The 15,137-nt window shown below is 41.6% G+C and overlaps 1 protein-coding gene across 5 annotated transcripts in view; it reads left to right on the top strand.

Moving 5' to 3' along the window:
• MAMDC2 (MAM domain containing 2) overlaps nucleotides 1–15,137 on the top strand; it is a 304,045-nt gene that overhangs the window by 155,073 nt on the left and 133,835 nt on the right. The window contains exon 1 of one of the 5 annotated variants that reach the window (XM_074394700.1): nucleotides 14,005–14,080. The exons of the other annotated variants lie outside the window; for them this stretch is intronic. The gene's annotated coding sequence lies outside the window, so the exon portion shown is untranslated. Of the gene's footprint in view, nucleotides 1–14,004; nucleotides 14,081–15,137 lie in introns of those variants that run through there. 5 annotated transcript variants of the gene reach the window in all.

Genomic DNA, 15,137 nt, shown 5'->3' with positions numbered 1-15,137 from the left:
TCTCATCCAAGCAGGAGTCAGAACCCCACCACCTTTTTTTTTTTTTAATACATGGAGGCTCCTGAAAATTAAAATAAGCAGAAACCATGTAAAATGATGAAGTTGCATTTTGGTAGAAAACATATGTACTTCAATTCCTAGCCTGGTCATTGGGTTGAGATATTGAGTGGTATACACTGTGTTTCTAGCAAAATTATTTCACAATTTCATTCATTACTTTTGTAATAATTTCTAGAGCTCATGATTCTTAGATTACATAGCCCTAATGATCATTTTCCCATTGTTTTTTCACCCTCCTATTCCTTGTATGTTTGCAGAAGTGTTAGTGGAAGTCAAATGTTGTTCTTGAGCAAGTTTGTTTATTTGGTCATTTTTCCTTTCCAGAGAATCTATTGATAACCACAGTATTTCAGTCCATAATGTAGGGACTGGGATATAGTAGTGAATAAAACAACATTCTGACTCTCATGGAACTTATATTCTGGTAAGGGGAAACATGACATTCATAAACACATAATCATACATGGTATCATGTCCTATGAAAAAATTAGGGTACGCAGATAGGTATAATGGAAGATTGGGGCAGTTCAGAAAGCCCTCTGTCACAGCTCAGCAGCACCCCAAGGGAAATGGGGCAGCTAGCCATGATACTCTCCACGATCCAAGTGCTCCAGGCAAAGGGAGAGCAAGGGCAAAATCCCTGAGGAAAGAGCGTCTTGATGAATATGAAGGAACATCAAGAAGCCAGTGTGCCTGAAACAAAGTGAAGGGGAGCAGGACAGAGTGGTAGAAAATGAAGCAAGACGTAGCCGGGCCAGAGCGCTTAGGGACTAACAGGATTTACCTGAATAAGTGAGAATGGGATGACTTTGAGAAGAAGAAGGTCATATCGCTTTTCCTTTTAGAAGAATCACACAGGCTGATGTAGGTAGTATACTGTGCATGGGTAAGGGAGAAGTAGGGGGTAGCTAGAGGTTATGGTTCAGACAAGAGATCATGGTGGCTTAGGAAGGGTTACTGCAGGGCCATGGTGTTTGATGGTACAGGGTATTGGCTACCCAAAGGCGTCTGGCTTTTCTTATCAAGCCAGGGGTTGTGCCAGGGAAAAAAAAAAAAAAAAAAAAAAAAAAAAGGCTCTTTTTCTAATTGGCCTCCTGGAGTGGGGATTTTTCTACAATTCGTCTGTCTTTTGCTAAATTGCATGCTGGTGCTGAAAGTATGTACTAGCAATGGCACTACCGGGTCACAGTAGAGATTAGTGGGAAGTGGGCTCATTAAGGATATATTTGAAGAATAAAGCCAATAAGATTTGCTGATAAGGTGACACATAACCAATTAGTGAAGTAATGAATTAAGTTCATCAATATCTGGCATCTCTGTCACTCTTCCTTGTTGCAGGTGGGTTCCCTAGAAGCAAAGCCCAGGGAGATTAGCATGCAGGAAGTTGATGAGAGGGTGCTCCTGGGATCAACACCCGAGGAAGAGAAAGGGAGGAATCGGGACTGGACAAAGGGAGAAATGTGCTGCAGTGCAACCTCAGTGAAGGCCGCAGCCTACTTCATGGATGTTCTGGCACTGGGAGGATCCTTTGTGTTTTTCCAAGTCAGGAGAAGAGGGTCAAACCTTTATATCCCTGTGTCTAGTATCCAGAAAAGGGATGTGATCTTGGATGTGCCAGCTGTTTTCACTGAAGGCATTCCCCAGAGAGGGCTGACCAGAGGAGGACTGCTTTCCAGTGGCTGTCCCACCATCTGGGGTAATAAGCCCTTCAGTCCTGAAGAGGGATCTGCAGCACAGCATCCCCATGTCCCATGGAGGGACACCCCCTGTTCCTCATCTGTGACATAGATATTGTCACGCTACTCTTATCTGCTCGCTTAGATACAGCTTCAGTAGATTTCCAGGCAGCTACCAATGGTCCCATCAAATGGCTGTACAGTGGAATTCATTTGCCTTACACATTTTAGGAAAAAGGTTACCTATATCCCGACCTTCAGCAAACTTGGAGTATACGGGGCAAAAACTGTACAGTCAGCAAAAAGTAATAGATTCGAAGCTCTTTCATCTGAGAAGGAGCTCAGGTGATTCTAGGGGCCAGTCATTAGCTAGTATGGTCTTTACGTGAGTTTGTTGTCTAAGGATAGGATCTTTCAGTTTGATGATGTAAGTGGGAGATGCAGGTCTTTTGGATAATTTAAGAAAATCACTTTGTTTATGAGGAAAGCATCTCTTACACACTCTTTCAAGCTGCAATAGGCCTGCCTGCCGGTGTGGCCCACCAGTGTGGTGTCGCCATGACAACAACAACTTACTGAGACACTAGATCAGAGAAGCAGACCTCAGTGTACCACCTTGGGCAGCCCCACGCAGGTCTGAATGTGCTGAGCCATGTGATCTTATACAAGGACTTAGCCTGTCTACATTTTATTTTCATCATCTTTAAAATGAAGAGAATCCCTAATCTGTATATCTCATAAAGAATCCTGTGTGGCTCAAATGAACTAATTTAAGCTGATACAAATTATAAACTTTAAAACACACTATAATTGTGAGCTGGTATAAGACTTATACAGATAATCCAGAGACAAGTTAAGCTCAACAGTTTTGACATCTCAAAAGCATAAGAGACCATAAAAATAGGGAAAATATTTATTTTAGTTAACTTGTGAAATAGGCAAAGGGCTCTTTTATGAGTATTCTGGGCACACATGCTACTTCTTAAAAGGCATGATAATGACTCTGGATCTAGGGCAGCCTGTATTTGAGGCATAACCTAGAGCTGGGGATTCAGTGCAACAGCATTTACTGAGGACCTCCTCTATGGGTGTAGGGAGCACTGGGCTGCATAGGATTCAGTGACAGTGGAGGCATGGGCCCTTTCTTGAAAAGATTAAAAGCCAATAGATGACCAGGAATGGTGGCTCATGCCTGTAATCTCAGCACTTTGGGAGGCCATAGGGTGTGGATCACTTGAGGTCAGGAGTTTGAGACCAGCCTGGCCAATACAGTGAAACCTAGTGTCTACTAAAAATGCAACAACAACAACAACAACAAGAAATTCGCCGGTCGTAGTAGCAGGCACCTGTAATCTCAGGTACTTGGGAGGCTGAGGCAGGAGAATTGCTTGAACCTAGGAGGCAGAGGTTGCAGTGAGATCATACCACTGCATTCTAGTCTGAATGACAGAGTGAAGCTCTGTCTCAAACAAACAAACAAATGCCAATAGGGAACAGGAGACAAACATCTAAATTCCAGGACAAATGTGATATGTGCAACAGGACAGATACAATCGTATCTCAAGGTTCGAAGAATGGAGGAATTTATTAGGGGGCAGAGGACAGCAGAAAAAATTATTTAAAGAGGTAGAAGTTGCAATGCAATGAATGGGTAAGATTTGAAAGTTAGGTAAAGCAAGACAGATAAAAGGCAAAGCCTCAAAAATAGGTAACAAAATTTATTCCAGTAAAAGAATGGTTCGCTGTGATTGCAGCAAACAACAACGTGGAAGAATTATCCTAGCTAACACTTACTGAGTGCTTACAGCATACTAAACACCATCCTAAGGACATTAAGGCTATTACTTCAGGTAATGATCATAGTGGCCTTATGGGATAGATAATATTGACCCCATTGGATGGATGAGCACAGAGAGCTTAAGTATATTGCACATGGTCACTCAGCTAGTAAGTATTCCCTGGCAAAAGCTGGAATCATGCTGGAGGAACCATTCTGGAGCCATAGAAGAAGACGCAGTCACAGGCTAGGTGACACTGCATAAGGCAGAGAGGGACAGGGAGAAATATCCAGGCTTTTCCTTCAGCTCCCTAAACTCCTCCCTCTAGCCCTCCCACTGGCTGAGACAAGCCTAGGAAAGGTACCACCTTAGGGGGAAAAGGGAGGAACCAGCACCAGCACTGGGGCTTTAGCACAACCCACTGGGGAAGTAATTATGGAGGAGCCGGTGGAACCAGGAGGCAGAGAGTGAATTCTGGAGAGGTATATAGACAGAAAGGTTAGCATTTGCTATTGCTTGGAAGGGGCAGAACCCAGCAGAAGGATTGTCCATGCACAAGAGAGGAATAAGCTGAGGAATCCCTAGATTCAGCCTTGGCTTATGAATCCCCCGGACAGTACCTTCTCTTCCTGTCACAGATTTGTCATCTCATGTGTGGCATTTCAGTTTCATGCACACCAGAAGAGTTCTTATTCTTGTTCCTATTTTGTTTGTTTTCCTGTTACTCTAGTTGTTACCTGCCTGGTCAAGTGTGAAGAGCCACACGATTATTAATAGTCATTATGATAGCCACAGGTGTTTCCCGAATTATAGCACGACTTTCTTGTGCACCTGTTGTCTCCACCTGCTTTCTTGGCTAACAAAATGTTAATATAACCCTCAGGAGCCTCAGAGTTTTTGTGGATCAAATAGCCAAGGCTTGTCATTGTAAATACTTTACGGATGATAGGGTCAATAGCAAATTTTTGAACATGCATAGTGTTTGGATAATTTATTTAGAATAGGATACCTGATAAGATTTACCATTGAAAGCTACTTTGTTCCTTAATGGCAGGTAGAGGCTAAAAATAGTACAAATTTGTTTCAAAATAGAAAAGGGAAAAGGTTCCAACGTTTTCTCCTTCCTGAGATGGAGAACTGTTTGAAGATGATTATCAATATTTAGCATTGGTCCCTAGCCACACTTTAACACCTGGGAGGGAATGGCTTTGCTTTCTGAAACTTCTTGCTCCTGAAGAGTTACAGGAAGAGTTGGAGAAGAATGTCAGACAGAAACATTTGTTCTTTTGGTTGTTCTTGTCTTGTTTCCTAGGACATCGTTTTCATGTCAGCATGATCTTGGCTGAAGAAGAATTTATTCCTCTTGACATTTTCCTCAACTAAGAATAACAGTCTCAATGTGTCTTTTTGCAACCCTGCCTGAGACTGCTCCAAGATCCCTGTCAGGGGGAGGTGTTTGCAAAAGGGATGAGCTGAACTTTGGAAATAGTGTAGGGTGAGTGAGGTTGTATTTTCACTATGCATTGTTAGAAACCAACATACGATGCGGGAGATTCACTGGTACCTAAATCCTTCCTTGGCCAGTAACTCTGTGATTTCTGGAGCTTCCTAAGAAACGCCAACACACAAAATGGGCATGGACCTGGCTGCTCCTTGGGAGGAGAAGAAGCTATCTTCATCCTATGGAAGAGCAGCCTGGACCTTGTCACTCCAGGCGTGTGGAAAGAGAAAGAGAAAAGGACTAACCCTAAATGGCCTTATATACTTTTTAGCTCCACTGCTTAGAAAAGAAAATGTGGCTCAGTTCTTATCATCAGTTTGAGGAATCACCTTCTTTTTTGGAGAGTGGAGTTTCCTTATCTTAATCTCAGCTTATTGTTTGAAAAAAATGTAAAGTAAGAGGTAGAAAGTTTGAGCCATTGGCTCTACAAAACCCCACTCAACTGCAGTGAAGTATGAATACCTGTAGGTGTTGACCAGCATCCAGGAATTTGCATCATTGAAATTGCATGGCTCAAAAAAAAAAAAAAAGTGCATGGCTGAGCATACAGTAGGTGCTTGGTAACTTCTTACTGATTAAATGTTTGATTGATTAGAGAGACAATATCCCATAACAATATATTTCATCTATAATGTGGTCCTGTGGCCTGCGAATTGAGTACTGAATTATATTCAAACTTCAGTCCATTTTTGGTCCATCTTTATAGGTATCGATTTGTTATGGATCGTTGCCTACTGTCCTTAGTGTCTTATCCCATTTCTTATTTGCCTACTTTCCTATATCTATTCTAGAGCAGAATATATTTTTCTGCTATTTCTTTACTCAATTGTTTCCTCTCTCCTTTTAAAGTAAATATTTTAAATATAAAACATCACTAAAAATATTTCAATAGTGTTGCTATTTGCAAGGCCTTCAAAAAATCATGATCAATTAAATATTTGCATATAAATGGTCATTTATTTATACTAACGTTTTAACGCCAAATATCCACTACTCAACGGTCTGTAAACAGAAAATGACAAAGGACCTAGTGGAATTCCTGAACAGACGGTTTTCAGAAGGAGATTACTGGTCTACCAGAATGAGAGGCCTTTTTGTTGCTGGTTTTGATAGAGTTAACTTGGGTTGTGTTGGGTTAGTAGTGTGTGCTTTACCGTACGTTTTGACTATCGATTTCTCGTAAGGAAGACCAACTGTGAGATGAAGGAAAACTTGAGAGCGGTACTATATTTACTTAAGATGTCATCGTTTCCTTTCATGAACCAGAAAACTCCCTGATTGAAGAGTCCTGCTACAGCCCAGGGCTTCCAGAATTCTGAATTTACTCTGTTTTTTTTTTTTTTTCCATGCAAGTAGAAATAATTAGCTAAGAAATCAAGCATGAATCATAACTCTAGGGTTTTGGCAAAAATATTTTTTATGATCTTCAGATTTCATAAGATCGAAGTGCCTGCTGATTTAACTTCTCTGCGCTGGATTGTCATATGCCTTACTTTTCTGTCTGGATTGTTGTGAGGTTAATGGAGTCAGTGAAGACACAGAGTTTTGTGAACCTTAATGTTCGGTACATACATGAGGTGTTATTTTTATTCTTACTTATCAATAAGATAAAGCCAAAGAAAGAATTTGCATCATACAGCCTTTGGGTAATTTTTTACTTCTGCACTGGTTGAAAGCATTTCCATTTGGAGAGTTGATGGAAGAGAGTATCAGGAGTCAGCAATTCCAGAGAGAAAGCACACAGACAATATTTTTAAAAAGATAGTAAGTTGCAGGGGCAGAGGGAGAGCACCCGAGCTTGGAGAAGATTAATTATGAATACATGAACAAAGGCTGAAGGAAGGGACCAAAAATGAAATCGGTGTTTCTCTTTAATTTAAAAAGATCCTGGAAGCATATTACAAGTACATTGCAAAATGCAATATGAACGAGGTACCTTGGGAGGCTGAATTTTCAAATTCAAATGTAAAATGTAAAAGCACCCTCATTTACACTATTTGAGGAACTGCTCAGTATTCAAACCTCATCAAATTTACTAACGATCAGCTCCCAGTTAAATAGATGCCATCAATATGACTGACAATAATAATTTCAGATTTATTTATTTATGAGAAAGTCTTTAATGTTTTGGTAATCTGGGGAAGGTAGAAGATGCTGACCCTCACCTAGTTTATCTTGTTTTAAATTCTGATGTAAAGAACAACATAACATGTTTTCCTGACCAGCAGTGTCACCTCAGCATAAAACCTTCTCATATAAATGTGGTCCACCATGGCCGCCAGTCCCACTGTGGGCTGACTTACCTGCCTAAAGCCCAAGTTTCCAATGAGTACACTTCTGAGTCTGGCTGAGGCCCCTCTCCTCAAGGTAAAAACTCAAGAAGCCACTGTGAATTCTAGTCCTTTCCAACGTAGATTGGAAATGCTCTTATTTTTAGAATGGTGATACTGCAATGGTAGTAGTTTTATACTTATCAACATTTTCTGTATACCAGCCATAACTCATTGAATCCTCAACAAATCTGTGAGCTGGGCATTGGTATTCATATTATACCCACTGACAGATGAGGAAATGGAGACACGGTGAAAAAATTAAGTAACTTGCCCAGGCTGTACTGAGTTGAATTTGAATCTAGGGAGTATGGATTCTTCACCATGAGGTTGTATTGTCTCTTTGAGCTAAGTAATTGTGTCTATGACTGCCATTTAAAAAAAGAAAAGGCTAAGACAAAAACTTTCACAAAAAATAAAGGCAAGAAAAGCACATTTTAAAAGGTGAAAACACATTTTTATTCTATTTTTTTTCCTTTTTTGGAGACTGAGTCTTCCTCTATCCCCCAGCCAGGCTAGAGTTTAGTAGCGCCATCTCAGCTCACTGCAACCTCCACCTCCCAGAGTCAGGTGATGCTCCTGCCTCAGCCTCCTGAATGGCTGGGATTACAGGCATGCGCCAAACCACACCTGGCTAATTTTTGTATTTTTTAGTAGAGACGGGGTTTCACCATGTTGGCCAGGCTGGTCTCAACTCCTGACCTCAAGTGATCCACCCACCTCAGCCTCCCAAAGTGCTGGGATTAGAGGTGTGAGCCACTGAACACAGCCTATTTTATTTAAGATGCAACAGAGGTTTGTGTAAGGAAATGACAAACAGGCAGTGCGAGTAAAGCTTACATATCTGCAAATGTGTTTCCAAGATTAAGTATCTGAAGCTATGTGGTTTAAAAGGAAGAAGGCTCTAATAAACCAAGTTTGTTTTAATTTGTGGTACTTGTACATCTTGTACCTGAAGAGCACTGAATATTTATTTTTTTAAAAAGGTTCCTAGTTGTTTTAAAAACAAAACAAAACCAAGAGGTGGTATAGGGGCTGATTCACCCCAAAAGGAAATTCTTGTGGGAGTGAACTCACTTTATCTTGTCCAGATTCCCGGATGGTCACTTCAAATGTCAATATGATCTCTGCAGCTTGGATACCTCTCCTTAAGCTGCTAAAGGGATTCATGAACTCTGGCTTTTGGCCAAGGACATTGAAAAGACTAGTTGGAAAAAAAAAAAACTATCCTGCAGTGATTTATAGGCAGTGTGCTAGCAGCTTTCAAATAATGTGAATCATATACAGATCTCAGCAACTTTCAAATAGTGATGAAGTGGAAGTCGTTGATGGTGCTGGTATAAAGCATGAATCTCATCTCAGCAAGACCAGTGCTGTGAAGGAAGGGATTAGAATTTCTCTCCTGGCCTGGCCACAAGACTCTTCTCTCATTTCAGTCCTGATGGTGTCTTAGCCATGTTGCTCTCTTCTACATCTTACATGGATCTTAGCAGTGCCTGTGATTACTTCAACATGTAAACAGCCAAAGAGAACTCTGTCTGCAGCTGTTCAAAGCTCTGTCCTCATAGCCATGTTTCTTAAACTCTTGGAGTCATGGGCCTTTTGAGAATCTGATGAAAGCCATGGATTCTCTATCCCAGAAAAACAGACACGTAATAGTTTGTGTATGATGTCATGAACCTCTGGAATCAAACCCTAGACCCCAGGGTTAGAACCCTAGCCTTAGTAGCTTTAAAAGAAAGGATGCTGTTTGGCATCCAGGCTTCTTCTAACTCATACTTATCCATTCCTAAGTGTGTCCTTTATCCTCATGGTCTCAGGCAGTGGAAAATTCTCCATCTATTATGAATGTACTTCAGGCAGGAAGCTGGAAGGTAAAGATATTTTTCAAGGGCACTTCCTAAAAGTTGCACATAAAACTTACGCAACTTTTAAGGTTCCATGGGCATGTGTCTGCTGCAGTTAAAAGCAGATAGTGAAGCTATTTTGAAATTCTTAATCAATGTATACTTGGGTCTGTTCTGTAAGTGAAATCCAAGGGGATAATGAGGCATGTGCAAACAAAGTGGGCAACACTGTGAGGGTAAGTGGCTCTCACGTGGACGTCTCATGTGTCCCAGTGTGCAGAGGCTCCAGCACCCTTGAAGGTTGCTGTCCGCAGGGGAGTGGGGCAGCAACACAGTAGGAAGAGGAGATGCTGGGCTTGACTTCCCACCTTCCACCGGGGCACTGAATACAGGGCTGACATGTGACAGGACAGGGAACTCCGGAGGCTGTGTTTCACTGAGTCACCAAAGTGAGGGACTCCACTTGCCTGACAAGTGTCTGTGCGCTTGAGGGAGCAACATAAAATAGCAAATAAAAATAATCATGACAGGCCAAGAGAAGATTCTGGGAGAAACGAAAAAGCTTTATATTTAATACCGTTAGCAGAACCCTTTTCCTGCTTTTTTAGCAAAGAGCTCTGCATTTTCTTTTTGCACAGACCCTTTGAATTATGTCGCCTGTCTTGCTCTCTCTCACTGGCCAGCCACACACAGCTGCAAAGAACGCTGAAAAATACAGTGTTTATTCTGTTGGACGTGCCCAGCCAAAAATCAGGAGTTCTGTTACCGTGGAAGATGGGGACAAAGGATATTAAGGTTCATAGCTAGCAGTTTCCACCATATAAGAAAACACTTTTAAAATCATTACCAACTTTAAACTGCCTTGAAGAATGTAAAAAATAATAATTGCCAGGGACCACCCATTATTGAAAGTATTTACAACATTTAGTTCACTGAATCCTGAAAGCAATAATACTGTTAGCCCTAGTTTACAGACAAAAAACCAGCAAAGAGAGATGAAGTAACTTGCCCTAAAGCAGACATCTAGCAAGTAATGAAGCCAGGGTTCAAACCTGGGCAGTGAGGATTTCAAATCCAAGACCCTAACCCCTGCACAGCACTGCCTTTAGAACTCAGCCTGCAAAACCCACATCTGTGATATGGCAGGGATGTTCTAGCCTTCTGAATGTCTTATAAAAACATTGGTCATAAAATCACCTGCACCAGAATCGCTACAATATTTGTTTAAAATGCAGTTTCCTGGGCTCTAAGCCAGACTACCAGATCAGAATATCTGTGGGTAGATTATAAGAATCTTCATTTTAAACAAACTCCCTCTGGTGATTCTTAGAAATTTTAGGAAATGTTATTCCAAAGTTTTAAGGTACCATAAACTTCCTGGGTTGAAGCTTGTGTGGGAAGCAGTGAGGAAATAGACATTCATGTTAATATGTCAGTGGCAAGAAAGCAATAGTTTACAACCCAGTGAGGGGGAATATGGCAGTATCTGCCAAGATTACAGATGTGTTAGCCTAGGATGCAGCAGTTCCACTTCCAGAAATCTAGCCTCCAACTACACCTATATGCGCATGAAATGGCACGTGTACGGGGTTACTCATAGTGGCAGTATTGACACCAGCGAAATACTGTGAGCATCCCAAATGTCCAGCAGAGGGGACCAGGTTGAGTCCACCCATGCAGTGGCACACTGTGCTGCCATCTGGAACAATGCAGGCAATCACTAAGTACTGATGGAGGGAAATCTTCAGCACATACTGCAAAGGAGAAAAAAAATAAGATATGTAACAGTGTGCTTAGTATAGATGAGCAAGAGGATTCTCTCTCACCAGGAACAGTGCACTCCCCAAAAATGCCCAGTGATGTTAAAAATGCTGAGTCTTGGGACTGGGATGGCAGGTTTGGGCAGTTGAGTCAGCTCTGGATCCTCTTTCTAAGCCCTGGGTTGTTGAAGGCTCCCTGACAGCTGTCTTTAAAATTAAATGGAGAGACCATGCATGGTGGCCCACCCCTGTAATCCCAGCACTTTGGGAGGCCAAGGCAGGTGGATCACGTAAGATCAGGAGTTCAAGACCAGCCTGGCCAACTTGGTGAAACTCCATGTCTAGTAAAAATACAAAAATTAGCCAGGCATGGTGGTGGGCACCTGTAATCCCAGCTACTCAGGAAGCTGAGACAGGAGAATAGTTTGAACCCAGGGTGGCTGAGGTTGCAGTGAGCCAAGATCGCACTAGTGCACTCCAGCCTGGGAAACAGAGTGAGACTCCACCTCAAAAAAAAAAAAAAAAAAAAAGATTAATGCAAGTACTTAGGGCCTCTCTTCCCTAGGCAGTGGATCCTGTTCACTAATTTTGTGGCAAAGAAAAACATCTTATTTCATCCCTTTAGAGATGGTAAACCTAGCTATGGAGTGTAGGATGATTCTGAGATGGCACTGCTTCTTCATCCTTTTCAATTGGAAAAGATGCTGCCTCGGTCCTAGACTGGATTGTTTTGGGAACAAAGTTTTTCTTGTAAGTGCTTTTAGAGGATTGGTGCTCTTCTTCCAGCTCTGTACAATGCCTCTCTCTCTCTCTCTTGAATTTGGATCGCTTGCTCGTGGTAGAATGTTTTCTTTTGTACTCTAGAGAATACTTACACTCTTGAGTGGAAACATGAGAGCATTTCAATAACAGATTGTTCTCTAAAAATAGTCCCTTCAGCCTTTCCTATTAAACTAGGTGTCAAGGCTCAGGGTTAGCAAAGCAGTTTGTTAGAGCAAAAGCAGCACAGAGCGTTCCCTTGGAGATCGTCATATATGGCTGTGAAACCCCAGGAAGGCAGACCTTAGAATTCTTCACAAGTTAGAGGAGAGAAACCCAAATGCCAGGTCATGCTTTTTCTTTGCTTAAGAGATACTCTGGCATCAGGAAGTAGTTTAAATAATAGGTGATCTGTTAGCACAATAAAAACCCTGTCATCTTCCTGTATTTGGGGCCTGGATTAATTTTCCTAGGTTCTCTCATGGTTAGTAGTGGCTCCAGAATGTGGGGAGGGCTTGAGGCTGTGTTTTCACAGACTTTTTGTAAGACCGAAAAAGTATAAATTGATCACGTCAAAGAATAAAGGAGTAGCTGATGCATAACAGAGGGGAAACCTTCCTTCTTCATGGTACTTTAATTGTTGGTACTTTAATTGTTCTATCTTGGTGGATGATTCTCATCATAAAGGCCCAAGGTTATACCCAAGGTTATATCCAAGGTCGATTGGACCAGTGATGTCCAATAGAACTTTCTGTGATAATAGAAATGTTGGATACCTGGGCTGTTCTATACAATAGCCACTGGCCCAATGTGGCTCTTGAGCAGTAGAAATGTGGCTGGTGTGACTGAGAAATGAGGTGTTTAATTTTACTTCCTTTCAGTTAGTTTCCATGTAAATAGCCACATTTAGATGGCTAGTGGCTGACGTTTAGACAGCATAGCTCCCTGATACATGGAATGGGCATTAGGAATGATGATTTCTGAACTCTGCCTTCATGCAAAATTGAGACGTTGGTAGTGTCGTGTTAGTGCTGTATGTGTCACATGCCCATCTTAGAGAATAGAATCATTGACCCTTGCTTCCTCTTTGGATGTTCTGAAAAGTGCAGGCCGTTTGGACTCTCTTAGCCAATGAACCAGAAACATCAATGCTAAGTCAGTCTTGACTGTGCTGATCTATTGGCAAGAAACAAAGCAGGAATTCAGTCCAGGAGAGGGAGGCTGGTATGAAAGCCCAGCCCAAACAGCAAAAGGTGTGAAGTTAGAGCACTGCATCTGACATTCACAGGTGAGAAAACTTCATTTGTGTGCATGTGTCCCTTGAAACTCAAAATCAATTCATTAATTTCAGAGATTTCACTTTACCTGCTCAAGTCAACTCTACTCATTCCAGCTTATAATTTTTATTAGGAAACAGAAAAAAATAACTGTTATAGGGCACAGTGTGTGAGATCATGACAATTAGGCATTCATTTACTTTTGCAAAATCATCTTGAATGCAGGACAGACATCCAAGGTGACTCCGTAAGAGCATACACCATTTAATCTGTATATCTTGCCCTAAATCAATCTGATAACTCTCTCTTACTCCCTGTTTCTCCCCTTTGGAGTGTTCATGTTTTACCTTAGGCCCCCTTCAGTGGTATTTTTCAAAGTGCCCATATACTGTTTTATGCTACGTCAACCTGAAATGAAGAGGCTGAGGCAAAAAATATAGTTTAAACGGTTCATGAGCCAAGTGAGGACAGCTATCCCGAAGAGTCAGACCCAAGTAACCTGGGATATGAGCTCAGTTGACCTTCTTATAAGCAAGTTTTTAAAGGCGAGGAAAGTGGACAGGGAGTGGACTAATACAAAGTGGTTTGTTGGGAATTCTCATTGGTTTACAGAAAGAACATTGATTAGTGATTGGCTATATACATTTTTGGGATATACGGTGTGGGTTTTAATACCCTGCGCAGCATGGTCTGGTTAATTTATAGCTACCTGAGTAATAACAAGCAGTTTCAAGACGTGAAAACATAGCTCAAAGCTGGCATTAGGTTGTGACTGCTATCTCATTTTAATATCACTCTGGGCCTGAAAATTTTAAAAGGCCTGGATTCCTCCAATGAAAATTCTTTTCTCAGCTGTTAATTAAGAAACAATGGGTAGTCAAGCCTATCATGCAAGCCTCCATGTCCTGCCAACAAAAATCCTCATCCCCAGTCCTTGCACACTCAGAGGTATCACCCTCTTTCCCTTAGGAATTCTGTTTTAGGAAGTGGGGACGTTGGATGGCCCAGAGCAAACCCAGACTGCTTCAGATGACCTGCTCCAGTTGATCTTTATTTCTCAAACTGTCTATCTGAGAATCCCAAGACCTCAAGGTTAGTACAGAGGGAGCCATCTTTCATAATTCATCTTCACTCAAGCCTCCCGCTAGCTGGTGTGTTTTGTTGTCAAGGCACTCAGCTGGGTCACCATCTCCGGGCCTCTGATGCACTGCCATTGGTAATAAACCATGCTTTGCTTGACCCTCCATCCCAAGGAGAAGCCGTGAGATGCTCTAGATAACTATTGGCTTACTTACCCTGCATTATTAGCAGTGCTCCTGAAAGAATGAATCTCACTGGCATAGACTGTTGTGTACAAATGTAAATCTAGGATGATTTTCTGATGTTGAGACACAGAAGCTCTCAAAGGGCTTATTCAAGGAATAAATTCATGACATTATAAACTGCTATAAGAATGACATTAACTTTTCTCTCCTACCGAGCAAGCCACCCAGCAGAGTACCATGAGCATAAACAGCCCTTGACTGTCAGATCTTACTGTTTTGTTGATAATCGCACATGGTCCTTCAGCATACAGTGTGGGTGGTCTGCTGGTGGGTTATGAATCAAAGCCAAAGGGTTTGCTTTGTGGTCAGCCTCCATGAATTATTTGTGAGCACTGGACTAATTGCTTCTAAATTGCACATGTAATGGCCACTCCTGGGTTTTTGACAGGAAAATGGCTACTTGTTTATTCTCAGATGTCATAATAAATCTGCCCTTTGCAAACCAGAGACCCAGCATGGACATATGAATGGGTGAGTTTCAGAGGACTTCCCTGGGATGCATAGCTCACTGCTCAACCTTGCAGAAGTTGTTTGACAGGTGTGCCTTCAGCCTCTCCCCAACATAAGCAAAACACACCTGCCCTTTATCTGGCTGAGTGGGAGCATGTGCAGCTGCAGTCGATTAAAACTGAAAGTTTGTCTCCAAACAGAGCTGCTTGGTAGTGAGATGTTACGTAATTACAAGTGTTATTGCAAAATATTATTTTTATTTACTTTGTGTATGTTGAAATACTTTAAATGTATCATTCATTTTGTAGGGCAGAGAATATTTTCTCCATGTCCTGTTTTTGCCTCACTACACTAATGGTTATTTTAAATGACCA

Source organism: Saimiri boliviensis, chromosome 2, assembly GCF_048565385.1.
Source record: "Saimiri boliviensis isolate mSaiBol1 chromosome 2, mSaiBol1.pri, whole genome shotgun sequence".
Classification (NCBI taxonomy): domain Eukaryota; kingdom Metazoa; phylum Chordata; class Mammalia; order Primates; family Cebidae; genus Saimiri; species Saimiri boliviensis.
This window is presented reverse-complemented; position numbering and strand designations above follow the sequence as displayed.